Source organism: Botryllus schlosseri, chromosome 10 (assembly GCF_051294905.1).
Source record: "Botryllus schlosseri isolate E-star chromosome 10, Bs_hap1, whole genome shotgun sequence".
In the NCBI taxonomy this organism is placed as follows: domain Eukaryota; kingdom Metazoa; phylum Chordata; class Ascidiacea; order Stolidobranchia; family Styelidae; genus Botryllus; species Botryllus schlosseri.
In genome coordinates this window covers 16,487,120-16,505,797 of record NC_137245.1, presented here as the reverse complement: position 1 = coordinate 16,505,797, position 18,678 = coordinate 16,487,120, and positions in this window count along the sequence as shown.

Genomic DNA, 18,678 nt, shown 5'->3' with positions numbered 1-18,678 from the left:
AAGAGGACAAAAGGGCGTCCTCCGAGGACAGTTTCAAAAAAGTCAAAAAAGAGGACAAATCCTCTTAAAAGAGGACGTATGGTAACCCTACTATATTAATGCACACGATATCTAGCGACGACTTGGGACTATACATGGTGCGACAATGCTGAAATACATATTGACGTTTTGAACGTCGACAATTGTATCAACTGGAGCAATCAAATGATACAATAATCCAATAAAATCTATATCTTCCGTCGCTTTGTCAACAATTTCGACGAGGACATGCAAGGGAATATAAGCTTACGCCGTAACGGTCTAGGGCAGGGGTGTCAAACTCAAATTACGTCGCGGGCCGGATTCAAACCACCTGATCGCTCGCGGGCCGGACCATTCAAATGATTGAAATTCCATGCCCTTGATTGTTGCTTGAATACTCAATTATTAAGCCTACACAATAATATATTACAGTATAACGGGTGATAGGGTTCTACTCAAGCAGCACCAGTATTAGCGAACGATGGAATTAGCAAAATTAAGAATATGGCCGGTTCAATATAGTGATATAAATTGCTAAAAGAGTAGCTTTAAGGACGATATATACCTCATGTGTATGCGTTGTGATGAATACGAGGGATTTAATAATGCTGTTTTATTACTATTATATCGCGATTCGGGTTTCTCCATATGCAGAGGTACTGTTAAGTCATAAGCGAAATTGGGAGTGCGTCTCACATTAACCAGTTTCACTTTTGTGAATAACTACTTTTTGATCCATTTTCCGGTAAACTATGAATAGGGTGTGCATTTTCTGCCTTCTCGCAATTGGGCGTAAATGACGGCTCTGCCTTGCTGATGGTAACTAGTGAAACCACAACACCACTGTTGAATGGTTAAAATTTGGCCTATGAACAATTGAACATACTCAAAATTTTCTATTTTGACGGATTATTCGATGATAATATTTCGTAAAAAAATCTCAACATTTGTAAATAATGTGCTGGATTATACAGCCATTTTTCAAAATAGCTTCGCGGGCCGGCTGAAATGGTCTGGCAGGCCGGATGCGACCCGCGGGCCGTATGTTTGACACCCCTGGTCTAGGGTCTAGGCCAGAGGTCTCAAACACGCGGCCCGCAAGAGCATTTTGTGCGGCCCGCGACGGCATTTTGGAATTTCAAGTTTCAACAATATATTCAACTGTCATATATTTTTTTAGATATAAAAGCTTAAAGTTCAATCTAAAACCACTATAAAAATCACTGGGATCTCAACAAACTTCACTATCACATCACTTTTAAAAGCTACCATGAGGTAGAAGATCAGCTATTACGTCACATTTCTAGTTCATAACGATAGAACATGACCCGTTGATGATTCGTGACTTAAAATTGTGGTTTGGTTTGGTGCGACCTTCTCGTAAAATGACTCGGTTTTGGATTGACTGAGATAATAAATAAAAATGACTCGAGTTGAGTCGGATCAAACGTTAAAAACAGACAATGACTTGCGAATCGAAACGGTGAATTGTTAATCCTACTGGCGCAACAATCTATGAAACTGTCACGGAGAATAGTAATATATCAAAAGGTCGTAGCTAGCGCTGCTTGGGGTATATAACTATGTAATCAAGTTAGTATGGCAACCATTGTCATTCTATGACCCCCGTGACGTATAGTTGCGGTTACATGCTGGCTGGCTGTTGTTTGTTCTCTTTGTCCATGTTATTATCGTAGGCGAGTAGGGTAGTACTACGCTCTACAGCTGTAACAACCAATGAATTATTCGCCGATTGGGCATTTCTATTCCAGGGGCTCTCAACCAGGGTCCGTAGACCCCATCGGGGTAGGAAGCACCACATCAGGGTGTGCAAGATGCATTGTGGAATTAGACCTATATACTGTGGAATATTTTCTTGGCCAATTTATTCAACTGGAAAATAGTCTTGTGTGAATGGGCTTTCTGATTTTAATATAGGTACCATCAGAAATTGTGCTGAAAATGGATAGGCGCTACGAGAAACCTCATTGGAAGCACAAGGGGTGCGATCGCTAAAAAGGCAAAGAAGCAATGCTATTATACTGTGGCTCAATAATTATTATATATAAGTTGTTATTGATATGTTGCAATAATATTCGAATGCAAAATTTAGCGCGGATTTAATTTGACTTTGGCAATGACAATAACAATATTCAATATTTATCGCGACTTTATCAAAACCAGGATTAGACTACGCCGCTCAAATGCTCTGATATCAGATCAATCTTCAGTCTATTTTAAAATACATTACATAAAATTGTGGCACGTCAAAGGTCCCCTTGGTGCACTATTATAACCTGACAGTTTTACGATGTCATGGTGCATCCTCTCGTATTATGTCTATAACTTATTAATTAGAAAAATTATGCCAGTCACAAAAAAATTATTCAAATATTTGAAAATGTGATTTTATTCGTGTCAAGCGTGAATAATGCAATGGTAAATCATATTTCCACGATGTTTGTGGAATGCCTGTCTGCAAGGACCCGTCAAATAAGGCCTAGTTGGAACCTATAGATTGAATATCCCGATTATTAATGCTGCGGCCCGCGGCGTCATCAAAAACTAGGAAATGGGCCGCGAGCACATTTGAGTTTGAGACCTCTGGTCTAGGCCATACTGGACAATGCATTCGGCATCCGAGTATTGCTACGTTGATATTCAGCAGGGTGTAAAACGGGTTTCTATACTTGCTTCCGATATTATTTCACTAACAAGTTATACAGCAGTAGCCAACACCACAATCGCATGGATTTGGTTTTTATTATACAAAGAACATATAAAGTCAAGATTGATCCTGTACGCCTGCTAGCTTTTTACATCAGGCAACGACATCAATTTCATTGATTGGTTGAATAAACATCATTCGCTGACTACATGTGGTGTATTTCGATCTTGATGTTGCATGATTGCGGGTCACTAAATATTCACAAACGGAAAGCTTGATATTTCGAGTAAACTTTTGCGACAAAGCAAGTAAAATATTTGAGATTTTCAAGGTACATGCTCGTTTGGTGTAGATTATTTTATGCTGCCAGCGCCATGCATAGAGTGGCCCGCAGTTGAAATGCAATAAACTTCATAGAAAGATGTTATAATGAAGTGAAAATTATACTATATGAAAAAGGTTCACACTGCAGAACCTACCAAGGTTCGTTTGTGAACGTCAACCTATAACTTTCTGAGGTTCACACACATACCGCGAACGCGAACCTCACGTTCACACCATTCCTAGGACGTATTTGTGATGAGCGCAATGCGCATAGCAACCTATATTGCATCTAAGTCTGTCTTAAGCAGTGCAGTTCGCCATCTATTACCAACAGCTACCCAGCGCACTGAGCTTTAGGCTACTGCTAAATCTATGAAGTAATGAATGACTTACACGTGGGAATTGCTCTAAATCTTCAAAGAATATCAAAAATTTGCTCAAATGAAGTTGAGTGCGACTGATGGAGTTTGAATTTGGCGAGCTTTCTTGAATACGAAATAAGTTTCTTCTTTAACAATAGTCTTCTGAAAATGGTTGTGAAACACATGTTTAGTCAGAATTCAAACAGACTTAGTCAATTTCTCGCGCCCCGCAGGTTGAGAACCACTGATCTAATATATTGAAGCAAAAGGTTCCTCATTTGAGGTGGCATGTGTGCCAAACAAATCCAGCAGTGGATGGAAACATCTCTATGCTATGGCCCAAAAATTACATGAACAAGCCAACAGTTTCAACTCCTCAGTGGCGGAGTATGTGGTGTCACAGGTCACTATGTAAGTTGACTAATATCTCAAAATAGAACAGAAAATGCGGCGAATGAAATATTTCAATGATGAAATCAAAGTCATCCCGGTGGTGTGCACAGTCGTAGATATTCACGGTAACAAATACTATGCAGTACTGTACCTTTTACGATGCGTATTCCATCCAGCATTCCTAGGAAGCTTCAACGATCCACTTTCTTCAAGCACAACAATCTTCGCTCCACCCGGGTTGGAATCCCGGTACGTTTAAGCGAGACACCGATTCCATATTGGCGCTCCACCCTTTTCTCAAATCTCAATAATGGCCAGACGCAGAGATGCCACTGAGATATTTTGGAAAAACCCAGATTTGGACGTTAAAAAACCCCAGAAAAACCCAGATCCTCTATTTCACTCAAATTTCTATGATATAGCCGTAAAACAGTGACTGAGAGTCATCAATCACAGTAATACGGACATAGAAGTTTTAGCCCTTGATATTGAAATCCCAACGGTTCATCTCCATACTATAATATGCATGTTGCTCAGTTAAATGAGTAAATCCATCGAAATATGATGTTTTCCTCTCGACACATTGCTACTAGGCATTCGGTATGGGGGATCAATACGTAGTGTATTATATATTCGTAATGTTAGTAACAATGCTAATCCCCATCTATAGTGAGGATGATTGTAGGGTAGTTCTAGTGACTGTGAGCTGACCAGATAGATTGAAAATAGCTTTCGATTCATTAAACCTGGGACAAACACTTTTATCTGGGATGTTTAGTCGAAAAAGAAACTGCCAAATCATGAAATTAATAGTAAATTTGCGCTTAACTATAACCCCTCTCACTCTGAATAACTTGCCCGGCTGCCCAAAATGTCTCTCTTTGAGTGTCCCTGTTGAAAGTGAATATACTCTGATGTCAACATGGTAATTAGTTAGTTCAACAATCGGTCTTTCCATGTGCATAAATTGCATACTTTACAGCAGTTACGTACTATTTACTGACACACAACGAATTTGTTGCAGCGATACCGGTAGCATTCAAGTCCTAAATCAGAACTGCCCTGGGAACATGACTTTCTGCGACCTAGTATAGTCAGTATTCAATGAAGCTCTATCGCATCACGCCAAGACCTCTCATTTTAATAGTAAATGGGTCTCTTCGGACTCTGCCGTTCCAATCACAGTGGAATCCGTCGACATTCGAAGATCTTACTAATCTAATAATCTATTTTGCGCCGTAAAGTTGACCTGACAAACATGATGTTGAAAAAAACCCAGATTTCAAGGACAAAAACCCAGAAACCCAGGTGATGCTCGAAAAACCCAGATCAAGTCATGACTCGAGTCATCCCAACACTGGTTTAGGCTGATGAAGAGAATGCGGACAATGATTTCCTTTCGCAATGTACTCTGTCGAGCTAAAATTCACGTTGCCGCTACATTATATGGCGCAAACCACGAATAAACAATTCAAGTTTTGACTCGACTCAAATTTTCTTGTAATGTAAGTTAAAGTCAGTGTAAAATTGAAGAGCGGATTCATCATGTTGCAATCAATTTTTTTCAGGTCACGACATAATTTCCAACTTGAAAATGCTCCGTGACCCACCACTAAATTTGAGCTGATTACTAAAAATGGACTTGATCAGTGCCTTCGATCAGACTGCTTATTAGGAAAACTACATACTTAGTAGAATGTCATGAAGCACCGTCTCCGGTCCTTGGCCTATTTGGTAAAGTGGTTACTAAGAAAGGTCAGCACCTGCGCTAGGACCCACTCATGGCCTATTATGAGCTGATCATTTATTGAACCGGATAAGGTCAGCATTTTCGCGACCCCAAGAGAAAACGATCAAGACCTCGACTTGCCTATAAAAGATACAAAGTAATCTCCAATCAAAATCATCACCATGACCATTATACATACGCTTGTCATTAGGAACTGTATGTAGTAAGTGGAATTCTCGTACTTACATACGACCAGGGCCGTAATTGCCGCACCCCAAACCCCCTATTTCGTGAATTAGCATAAATTATAGAGTACTTATTGAAAATTTATGAAACTTTAAAAAAGAAATTCGCGCCATGCGGGATTTCAAGTCGCCAAATATCTTGTTTATTGGGTACTTTCACCCCAAGAAAAAATATGCAAGCTTTATAGAAATGGGCATATCAGCGTTGACCATTAACGGGCTGCGACGCACCAAGACACATGAAGTTTTAGGCCATGTAGCATGCGACTCCAAGAAGTGTGCCAGAACAATCGGCAGCGAGAAAACCTTGGCCGTAAAGGACTGCCCTTATGCTGACCGAAAACTTCGTTATACATACAAAATACATATAGGTTTAATTGTTCATATAGGCGCCTAAATGACTTGCGCCGAGTGTTCCTCTCTTGGCAATCTGAACCTCACAAGACAAATACCACCCTGCAGCAAAAAAATTATAGGCCTATGCCAGTGAAGAAATACTAATCTGAAATCGTGTGATCCTTCAGTTTAGTACGTTCGGGCGATTCTTTATTTTTTGATACAGCAGACAGGAGGTCACGAAATAACATCATGTAACGAAGTCATACCAACGGGTCCGCCGTCCGAAGCTGTTCAATTATTACTTAAGGGCTCTACAGTTTCAAAGACACCTCAATCAGCTCTACCGTAAAATCTGATTACATGAGCAGAGAGGACATGAAAATGATAGCAATATATATGCAATTCCCGATCTTATTGACCAATTTTATCACGAATTATCGAAAATTTTCGCGATTCGCGTTGGCTCACTAAACAGTACAGCTATAATTTCGTGGCAAAAGCGAACAACCTTATGGGGGGTCAGTTTATCACCCTATGGAAGCACAAGACTCAAGGTTTTTTTTTTGGGGGGGGCTGACGAAGTGCTTAAGTGTTTAATTATTATCTAGGCGACCTACCGTTTCAAACACACCTCACTCAGCTGTACCGGTAAATCAGATTACGTGAGCGGAGAGAGGATGAAAATTGATAGTATCGTATATGCAATTCCCGATCATATTTCCCGACTCAGTAATGAATTACAAAAATTTGTCACGCTTCGCGCGTTTAGGCGAGAAAGGCTGACTCACTAAACCAGTGGTTTTCGACCTTTTTGTCTTCATTCCGCACTTCGAATTTATTCCGAGTCTTCATTCCCCACTACCCAAAACTATAGTCGTTTTTCATATTAACTTTTGTCATTACGGAGCAGCAAATTGCTTGTTTGAGTACACAAGACACACAACCACGCCAGTAAGCAAGATAATAGAATATAACTGCAAGATAAAACGTATTGTGAACCGATACCGGAAACCCTCAAAATTTAGCGAAAGCGTTATTTCACATCATACTGGCCGTGCTGCATGCGTTTGTGACGCCATCATTGGTTATCCATAGTTAGAAATTAGCTTTTGTGAACATCACGCAATATATTTTTAGACAGATTCATCCCAGAGCAGTTAACTGGTGACGTTAATCGCGCATGTGTCTTCGTAAATATGTAGACTATCCTGTATATAATGTTTAAGAAGTGCGACTAATCCCCACCAGGAACCATTCAATTCCCCACCAGTGGGAAATTCCCCACCGGTTGGGAACCACTGCACTAAACGGACACCCAATGTAACAGATAAGTAGCGGTAAACAGCGTACAGGCTGAGGGGGGTCTGGATTCACTGGCGTAGCAGCATGTGCTGCCGCCCCTGGCTCTCGCTTAAAATGCCGCCCCCGTCGGTAGACCGCAACAAATTTCTACATAGATTCATGTTCAAGCAATCTTTTCAAAAAATATATTACAAATAATATGCCGCGTCTCAGCCTCACCGTCTCAACGTTAATAACGCCAAAAATAATAAAGACAAGAAATAGCGAACGAATGTATTTCATTTTCGAGTCTTAATTAACACTTGTATAAATTTTAGCCCAATCTGTCAATCTGACAATTATAACCAACTTATACAGTTCCTAGGACCGGTTTACCTTCACAGCTATCTCGGTCTTCTGTACCAAATCGTAACTAGGGCTGGGCACAATGATTCGAGTACTCCAATCTGATGATTCAAGTCGAGTAGTAAAAGACGATTTTTTTCGAGTACTGAAATTATACGCTCCTCGCCATTGATGTTAATTTATCATCGATTATTTTAGTTTCGATACTATTTTCCACTGTGGAAGCCTTGAAACATTGATTGGCCGTATCGCAGCATACAAAACATGTAGTGCAAAGTTATTAAGTTTAGTGGAAATACCACATTTCAGAAGTCATGATCACCCCTCAACATTGTCACAAAATGCAATGAAATCAGTATGGTCGAAAAAATACCAAAGTATCTTTAATGTGATGTATAACAGGCATTATATACTTTGTGGTGAGATAAAAGGTACATATTTTAACTGTGACATATGGCATTCGTTTTGACCTCATATAGAGGGATACTGGAATACTCGACTCTACTCGACTCGACTCGAAGCATATTATTATTAATAAGTGATTCAGAATCGAATCACTCAGGTACTCGATTTTGCCAAACCCCAATCGTAACCCAAAGTATAGATCACTAACCTACGGCTAGGTGGGCAACTTAGTTGTCACACTTGAATACCCACTACCCAGACACTACTGATGAGACAGGTAAAAGCAGCATAACTGGTCATGGTCATCCTATAGTTGGCCAGGCCCTCCGTGCGGTTAAATTTAACAATACTGATCGTAATCGAAAGCTATCGTTGCCCTGATACCGGAAATACAACTTAAATCCTGGTTTGAAAATCGGCAATTTTCCGAATAATCGCTCGATAGAATTTCCATTATCATGGTCAATTGGTCGATTGAGACCAGTCTGATTAAATTTTAGCTCCCGGGACGCCAGCTATATAGGACTACCAATTACGCTGCTTTTAGCCAGGTGTAGTGTACACTGTACACTGTGCACTAGGGCTCTTCAAAAATGACTTTTTTTCTCAAATCGCACTGGCTACTTGATAAAATTGTTAGGTTGCTTAATTTAGGCCTATACACCAAATTTGGTTCAATTCCAACCAGTAGCCGCATTGCTACAGGAGAAGAAAGTTTCTATTCATTATATAAGAATAAATAATAAAAAATTTGAAAATTTTCTGTTCACTCCATTAAAGTGTTAGGTTGTCTATAGAAACGATGTTCACCAAATTTTGTTAAATTCCGACCAGTGGAAGTGGAGTTATTGCCGTCGAAAAATTTGGATTTGAATAAAATAGTATTTACGGTGGGGACCACTATAATACATAATTAAAGAACTGGTGTGCACTCTGCACTGTGCAGCCTCATTTTGCCGCCCCCTTGGAGCCTGCCGCCCCTGGCGCAGAGCCAGAACCGCCAGGTGGCTGCTACGCCACTGCCTGGATTGCCAAGCCCCCACCATATGGAGGGCCAAACACCAACGTATTTGGGGGGGGGGTGCTGACGAAGTGCTGTTACTGCCATGCATACGACGCTCCTCTAAATATCATGAATAGTAAATAACGCCTGCTCACCATTGGATCAAGCAGACTACCGCACGATATCTCTCGTGCAGTTATAAATCCGTAATTACCCCAGTCGTTCTCGTATGTTCTGAGAATGTTGCATCGCAATCAAATATATGACACCATACTCGGCGAGTTTTGATTGCAATAAATATAATCAAGTGAACGGCACCTCGTCTGTTCGAAATAAATATTCGTGAAACTTCAATCGCTCCTGAGTGAGTAGGCCATTGTTCCTCGCACCTTATCGCAATCAAAGGCCGTGGAGGAGCGGACCCGGCATTCCGCGTATATAAAGCGAAGTCACACTACAGATATTGGATATATCAAAGTGTAAAGTTCAACATTGCGATGCGTCGACCGATATACGATAACGAATAATAATTCGTTCGGGCCGTATCATCATTAACGGGATTATATTAAACGAACCTATTTAATTACATCAATACTAAGTACCACATGTAACATGATACTACAACTACACAGCGTGAGACATCAAACGTCCGAACGACGATATTATACGGCAAATGAAGTAATTATTTCACAAGACCCATTGACGATATAAGCATCGTCTATGAATGATATAAAAGGATGAATATCCCGACGAATCTAGAATATAAGTAACTTCGTCAAATCCCTCAGAGCTATTACTTGGGCGCGGAGGTAGCGAGAAGCATCACATTTGACAGAAATGATTTCTTACAGAAGTACGTTTCAACCTTTGCGGGAAAGTCAGAATGTTGTGGAGAAAAGAAGTATGCATTTTGGATTTCCTCTGTACGACGTCGTTGCCCAGACAGAAAAGAGTAAAACAAAACAGAATATCCTTTTTAACATCGACTCGATACTAAGCGAGGGGATGACGATGAAAGAGGCGAAGTGTGGTGGCAACGATTCGACAAGTGTGGCGTTATCGATATGTGATGTCGGGAATACCAAACCCGAATCGCCCGAATTGGGAGTAGCCAGTGAAAATGTTATTCCAAATCTGGAGAAACTGAGCGACGACACAAGAGCCTCAACACCAATACCTTCGCCGTTTGGAAGCCAAGCTCATGGTACATCATTTCCAGATGTTAGAGATATAAACAACGGGGACGGCTGGCTGGTTCGTAAACTTAACGACGGTCAGGCACAGTACGAAGAACAGAATCCCAAGTATTACACTGTAAAACATAAGCGTGGGTTTTGGGGTGGAATAGGAGTGGATATGGATGATTCACCGTAATGCAGGGGTGGACCTCTTTGTTCCTCCCCCTTTTGGCAAGGAATGGGGGTAGAAATGTTGCTACCACCCCTGCATTACAGTATATTACATCCTTCCACCCTGGATAAGGCGTGGAACGGCGAGCCACCTCTGATCAATTGAGGAAACATATCTGTTTAGTGTTTACGCTATGATCATTCCAATCACCAGCGCTGTATATGTTCGCGCGAGATGCTTGCGGGGCGTTGATGTCGCGAAATTGAATGCATATGTGCTCAATGTCGCTGCTGGTCAAATCAACATATCCGACGGCCGACCGGACGGAGTAACAGACATACCATTTATCAATACAGAGAGAGCGGGAGTGAAAGTATATTTAATGGTCAGCCGTGCAAATCAGCATCATTAAAGAGGAATTGAATGAGTAAAATGAAGATATAATAGTTTGTTGTTTGTTCTTTTCAAAATTTAGCAGTGAGCTTGTAGCAGGAAACCGCAAAATTTTTTTTACTCACATTAAGATAGATAGACAAACTTATATAATGGAATTTAGGCGATACCGAGCTACCGTATAAAGTTTAATCTAAAATTGTAATATCGTTGTTCCCGGTATCGAGATAATATTATTACAAATTACCGTAATGCAACGCCTCAGTTATTTGCGCGGCGATCCCACGAAGTCAGCTGTGTTTTCGCGGGAACCAAATTTAGGCGGCAAAGCCCTTTCAACCACCGAGATTTATGAACACAGATGAGCTAATGGTTCGACTTACATCTTACCATCATATTCGATCAATTTCTAGTCTGAACTCAATAATGATAGGTATATTATTCATTTAGTGAATGTAGGAAGTGGCACGCACACGAAGCGAAGATACTAATATTTCATGCTGATTGATCAACCGGGTCGGTTACGCTTTAGTGACTCAGCAACCGAGGCTCGAAAACGCGAAGCGCAATGCGACCACTGTGATTCTATTAAAATTTTTGGCGAAAATCGGTGATCGCGTGAATCATGAAAATATACTCGGGTGTCATTACATTTTGTGCTTTGGAAATTACATCGGCACATTCAGGAACCTCTTGCCATACTGTTTCTTGGTGATGTATTCAATGACAGATGCACGTAAACGACCGTTTTCGGGTGTATTTCCAGGTATTATGACGAAAAAACAATTTTAAGAAGACGAAGAGATACCTACTACACAGCCGTTTGACTGAATATTTTGCAGTTGAATCGTAAGAAATGTGTCGGTGATAACGCTCAACAGACCATGTCTATCGACTATCCTTGGGTATAAATATATTTCGAAGAGTGCGGGAATGATTTGACACCGGCGGCTGCTACGAAGAATCATCATTTTCTCGAATATATGATCACGACGAATAGTAGAACACTTTTTTAAAAGATTTAGGCTCCGGACTCTACATACATCTCATTAGAATCGAATTGAAATCGGACATTTTCGAAATTTCCGTAATCCGGACACAATTAGGGCCCCAGTTCGACCCTTGGGACCTCGACTTGAATAATGATTTTGGTCTCGATAGAAGCGGCCAGACTAGTAGAATCCATTACAAAAAGAATTACGCTCCGGACTCTACATATATCTCATTAGAATCGAATTGAAATTTGACATTTTCGAAATTTTCGTAATCCGGACACAATTAGGGCCCCAGTTCGACCCTTGGGACCTCGACTTGAATAATGATTTTGGTCTCGATAGAAGCGGCCAGACTAGTAGAATCCATTTCAAAAAGAATTACGCTCCGGACTCTACATATATCTCATTAGAATCGAATAGAAATTTGACATTTTCAAAATTTCGGTAATCCGGACACAATTAGTGCCCCAGTTCGACCCTTGGGACCTCGACTTGAATAATGATTTTGGTCTTGATAAAAGCGGCCAGACTAGTAAAATCCATTTCAAAAAGAATTACGCTCCGGACTCTACATATATCTCATTAGAATCGAATTGAAATTTGACATTTTCGAAATTTCGTTAACCCGGACACAATTAGGGCCCCAGTTCGACCCTTGGGACCTCGACTTGAATAATGATTTTGGTCTCGATAGAAGCGGCCCGACAAGTAGAATCCATTTCAAAAAGAATTACGCTCCGGACTCTACATATATCTCATTAGAATCGAATTGAAATTTGACATTTTCGAAATTTCAGTAATCCGGACACAATTAGTGCCCCAGTTCGACCCTTGGGACCTCGACTTGAATAATAATTTTGGTTTCGATAGAAGCGGCCAGACTAGTAGCATCCATTTCAAAAAGAATTACGCTCCGGACTCTACATATATCTCATTAGAATCGAATTGAAATTTGACATTTTCGAAATTTCGGTAATCCGGACACAATTAGGGCCCCAGTTCGACCCTTGGGACCTCGACTTGAATAATGATTTTGGTCTCGATAGAAGAGGCCAGACTAGTAGAATCCATTTCAAAAAGAATTACGCTCCGGACTCTACATATATCTCATTAGAATCGAATTGAAATTTGACATTTTCGAAATTTCGGTAATCCGGACACAATTAGTGCCCCAGTTCGACCCTTGGGACCTCGACTTGAATAATGATTTTGGTCTCGATAGAAGCGGCCAGACTAGTAGAATCCATTTCAAAAAGAATTACGTTCCGGACTCTACATATATCTCATTAGAATCGAATTGAAATTTGACATTTTCGAAATTTCGTTAACCCGGACACAATTAGGGCCCCAGTTCGACCCTTGGGACCTCGACTTGAATAATGATTTTGGTCTCGATAGAAGCGGCAAGACTAGTAGAATCCATTTCAAAAAGAATTACGCTCCGGACTCTACATATATCTCATTAGAATCGAATTGAAATTTGACATTTTCGAAATTTCGGTAATCCGGACATAATTAGGGCACCAGTTCGACCCTTGGGACCTCGACTTGAATAATGATTTTGGTCTCGATAGAAGCGGCCAGACTAGTAGAATCCATTTCAAAAAGAATTACGCTCCGGACTCTACATATATATCTCATTAGAATCGAATTGAAATTTGACATTTTCGAAATTTCGGTAATCCGGACACAATTAGGGCCCCAGTTCGACCCTTGGGACCTCGACTTGAATAATGATTTTGGTCTCGATAGAAGCGGCAAGACTAGTAGAATCCATTTCAAAAAGAATTACGCTCCGGACTCTACATATATCTCATTAGAATCGAATTGAAATTTGACATTTTCGAAATTTCGGTAATCCGGACACAATTAGTGCCCCAGTTCGACCCTTGGGACCTCGACTTGAATCATGATTTTGGTCTCGATAGAAGCGGCCAGACTAGTAGAATCCATTTCAAAAAGAATTACGCTCCGGACTCTACATATATCTCATTAGAATCGAATTGAAATTTGACATTTTCGAAATTTCCGTGATCCGGACACAATTAGTGCCCCAGTTCGACCCTTGGGACCTCGACTTGAATCATGATTTTGGTCTCGATAGAAGCGGCCAGACTAGTTATATCCATTTCAAAAAGAATTACGCTCCGGACTCTACATATATCTCATTAGAATCGAATTGAAATTTGACATTTTCGAAATTTCGGCAATCCGGACACAATTAGGGCCCCAGTTCGACCCTTGGGACGTCGACTTGAATAATGATTTTGGTCTCGATAGAAGCGGCCAGACTAGTAATATCCATTTCAAAAAGAATTACGCTCCGGACTCTACATATATCTCATTAGAATCGAATTGAAATTTGACATTTTCGAAATTTCGGTAATCCGGACACAATTAGTGCCCCAGTTCGACCCTTGGGACCTCGACTTGAATAATGATTTTGGTCTCGATAGAAGCGGCCAGACTAGTGGAATCCATTTCAAAAAGAATTACGCTCCGGACTGTACATATATCTCATTAGAATCGAATTGAAATTTGACATTTTCGAAATTTCGGTAATCCGGACACAATTAGGGCCCCAGTTCGACCCTTGGGACCTCGACTTGAATAATGATTTTGGTCTCGATAGAAGCGGCCAGACTAGTAGAATCCATTTCAAAAAGAATTACGCTCCGGACTCTACATATATCTCATTAGAATCGAATTGAAATTTGACATTTTCGAAATTTCGGTAATCCGGACACAATTAGTGCCCCAGTTCGACCCTTGGGACCTCGACTTGAATAATGATTTTGGTCTCGATAGAAGCGGCCAGACTAGTAGAATCCATTTCAAAAAGAATTACGCTCCGGACTCTACATATATCTCATTAGAATCGAATTTAAATTTGACATTTTCGAAATTTCCGATATCCGGACATAATTAGGGCACCAGTTCGACCCTTGGGACCTCGACTTGAATAATGATTTTGGTCTCGATAGAAGCAGCCAGACTAGTAGAATCCATTTCAAAATGAATTACGCTCCGGACTCTACATATATCTCATTAGAATCGAATTGAAATTTGACATTTTCGAAATTTCGTTAACCCGGACACAATTAGGGCCCCAGTTCGACCCTTGGGACCCCGACTTGAATAATGATTTTGGTCTCGATAGAAGCGGCCAGACTAGTAGAATCCATTTCAAAAAGAATTACGCTCCGGACTCTACATATATCTCATTAGAATCGAATTGAAATTTGACATTTTCGAAATTTCGGTAATCCGGACACAATTAGTGCCCCAGTTCGACCCTTGGGACCTCGACTTGAATCATGATTTTGGTCTCGATAGAAGCGGCCAGACTAGTAGAATCCATTTCAAAAAGAATTACGCTCCGGACTCTACATATATCTCATTAGAATCGAATTGAAATTTGACATTTTCGAAATTTCCGTGATCCGGACACAATTAGGGCCCCAGTTCGACCCTTGGGACCTCGACTTGAATAATGATTTTGGTCTCGATTGAAGCTGTCAGACTAGTAGAATCCATTTCAAAAAGAATTACGCTCCGGATTCTACATATATCTCATTAGAATCGAATTGAAATTTGACATTTTCGAAATTTCGGTAATCCGGACACAATTAGGGCCCCAGTTCGACCCTTGGGACGTTGACTTGAATAATGATTTTGGTCTCGATAGAAGCGTCCAGACTAGTAATATCCATTTCAAAAAGAATTACGCTCCGGACTCTACATATATCTCATTAGAATCGAATTGAAATTTGACATTTTCGAAATTTCGGTAATCCGGACACAATTAGTGCCCCAGTTCGACCCTTGGGACCTCGACTTGAATAATGATTTTGGTCTCGATAGAAGCGGCCAGACTAGTGGAATCCATTTCAAAAAGAATTACGCTCCGGACTCTACATATATCTCATTAGAATCGAATTGAAATTTGACATTTTCGAAATTTCGTTAACCCGGACACAATTAGGGCCCCAGTTCGACCCTTGGGACCTCGACTTGAATAATGATTTTGGTCTCGATAGAAGCGGCCAGACTAGTAGAATCCATTTCAAAAAGAATTACGCTCCGGACTCTACATATATCTCATTAGAATCGAATTGAAATTTGACATTTTCGAAATTTCGGTAATCCGGACACAATTAGTGCCCCAGTTCGACCCTTGGAACCTCGACTTGAATCATGATTTTGGTTTCGATAGAAGCGGCCAGACTAGTAGAATCCATTTCAAAAAGAATTACGCTCCGGACTGTACATATATCTCATTAGAATCGAATTGAAATTTGACATTTTCGAAATTTTGGTAATCCGGACACAATTAGGGCCCCAGTTCGACCCTTGGGACCTCGACTTGAATAATGATTTTGGTCTCGATAGAAGCGGCCAGACTAGTAGAATCCATTTCAAAAAGAATTACGCTCCGGACTCTACATATATCTCATTAGAATCGAATTGAAATTTGACATTTTCGAAATTTCGGTAATCCGGACACAATTAGTGCCCCAGTTCGACCCTTGGGACCTCGACTTGAATAATGATTTTGGTCTCGATAGAAGCGGCCAGACTAGTAGAATCCATTTCAAAAAGAATTACGCTCCGGACTCTACATATATCTCATTAGAATCGAATTTAAATTTGACATTTTCGAAATTTCGGTAATCCGGACATAATTAGGGCACCAGTTCGACCCTTGGGACCTCGACTTGAATAATGATTTTGGTCTCGATAGAAGCAGCCAGACTAGTAGAATCCATTTCAAAATGAATTACGCTCCGGACTCTACATATATCTCATTAGAATCGAATTGAAATTTGACATTTTCGAAATTTCGTTAACCCGGACACAATTAGGGCCCCAGTTCGACCCTTGGGACCTCGACTTGAATAATGATTTTGGTCTCGATAGAAGCGGCCAGACTAGTAGAATCCATTTCAAAAAGAATTACGCTCCGGACTCTACATATATCTCATTAGAATCGAATTGAAATTTGACATTTTCGAAATTTCGGTAATCCGGACACAATTAGTGCCCCAGTTCGACCCTTGGGACCTCGACTTGAATCATGATTTTGGTCTCGATAGAAGCGGCCAGACTAGTAGAATCCATTTCAAAAAGAATTACGCTCCGGACTCTACATATATCTCATTAGAATCGAATTGAAATTTGACATTTTCGAAATTTCCGTGATCCGGACACAATTAGGGCCCCAGTTCGACCCTTGGGACCTCGACTTGAATAATGATTTTGGTCTCGATTGAAGCGGCCAGACTAGTAGAATCCATTTCAAAAAGAATTACGCTCCGGATTCTACATATATCTCATTGGAATCGAATTGAAATTTGACATTTTCGAAATTTCGGTAATCCGGACACAATTAGGGCCCCAGTTCGACCCTTGGGACGTCGACTTGAATAATGATTTTGGTCTCGATAGAAGCGGCCAGACTAGTAATATCCATTTCAAAAAGAATTACGCTCCGGACTCTACATATATCTCATTAGAATCGAATTGAAATTTGACATTTTCGAAATTTCGGTAATCCGGACACAATTAGTGCCCCAGTTCGACCCTTGGGACCTCGACTTGAATAATGATTTTGGTCTCGATAGAAGCGGCCAGACTAGTGGAATCCATTTCAAAAAGAATTACGCTCCGGACTCTACATATATCTCATTAGAATCGAATTGAAATTTGACATTTTCGAAATTTCCGATATCCGGACATAATTAGGGCACCAGTTCGACCCTTGGGACCTCGACTTGAATAATGATTTTGGTCTCGATAGAAGCGGCCAGACTAGTAGAATCCATTTCAAAATGAATTACGCTCCGGACTCTACATATATCTCATTAGAATCGAATTGAAATTTGACATTTTCGAAATTTCGTTAACCCGGACACAATTAGGGCCCCAGTTCGACCCTTGGGACCTCGACTTGAATAATGATTTTGGTCTCGATAGAAGCGGCCAGACTAGTAGAATCCATTTCAAAATGAATTACGCTCCGGACTCTACATATATCTCATTAGAATCGAATTGAAATTTGACATTTTCGAAATTTCGTTAACCCGGACACAATTAGGGCCCCAGTTCGACCCTTGGGACCTCGACTTGAATAATGATTTTGGTCTCGATAGAAGCGGCCAGACTAGTAGAATCCATTTCAAAAAGAATTACGCTCCGGACTCTACATATATCTCATTAGAATCGAATTGAAATTTGACATTTTCGAAATTTCCGTGATCCGGACACAATTAGTGCCCCAGTTCGACCCTTGGGACCTCGACTTGAATCATGATTTTGGTCTCGATAGAAGCGGCCAGACTAGTAATATCCATTTCAAAAAGAATTACGCTCCGGACTCTACATATATCTCATTAGAATCGAATTGAAATTTGACATTTTCGAAATTTCGGCAATCCGGACACAATTAGGGCCCCAGTTCGACCCTTGGGACGTCGACTTGAATAATGATTTTGGTCTCGATAGAAGCGGCCAGACTAGTAATATCCATTTCAAAAAGAATTACGCTCCGGACTCTACATATATCTCATTAGAATCGAATTGAAATTTGACATTTTCGAAATTTCGGTAATCCGGACACAATTAGTGCCCCAGTTCGACCCTTGGGACCTCGACTTGAATAATGATTTTGGGTACGTGGACATATTAGCATGCGACACAATAGCAAGCGACATTTGAGCATGCGACACTTGAGCATAGCGACTTTTGGTCATGGCGACTCGTGGGCATGTAGACATATCAGCACAGGGACATATTAACATGACG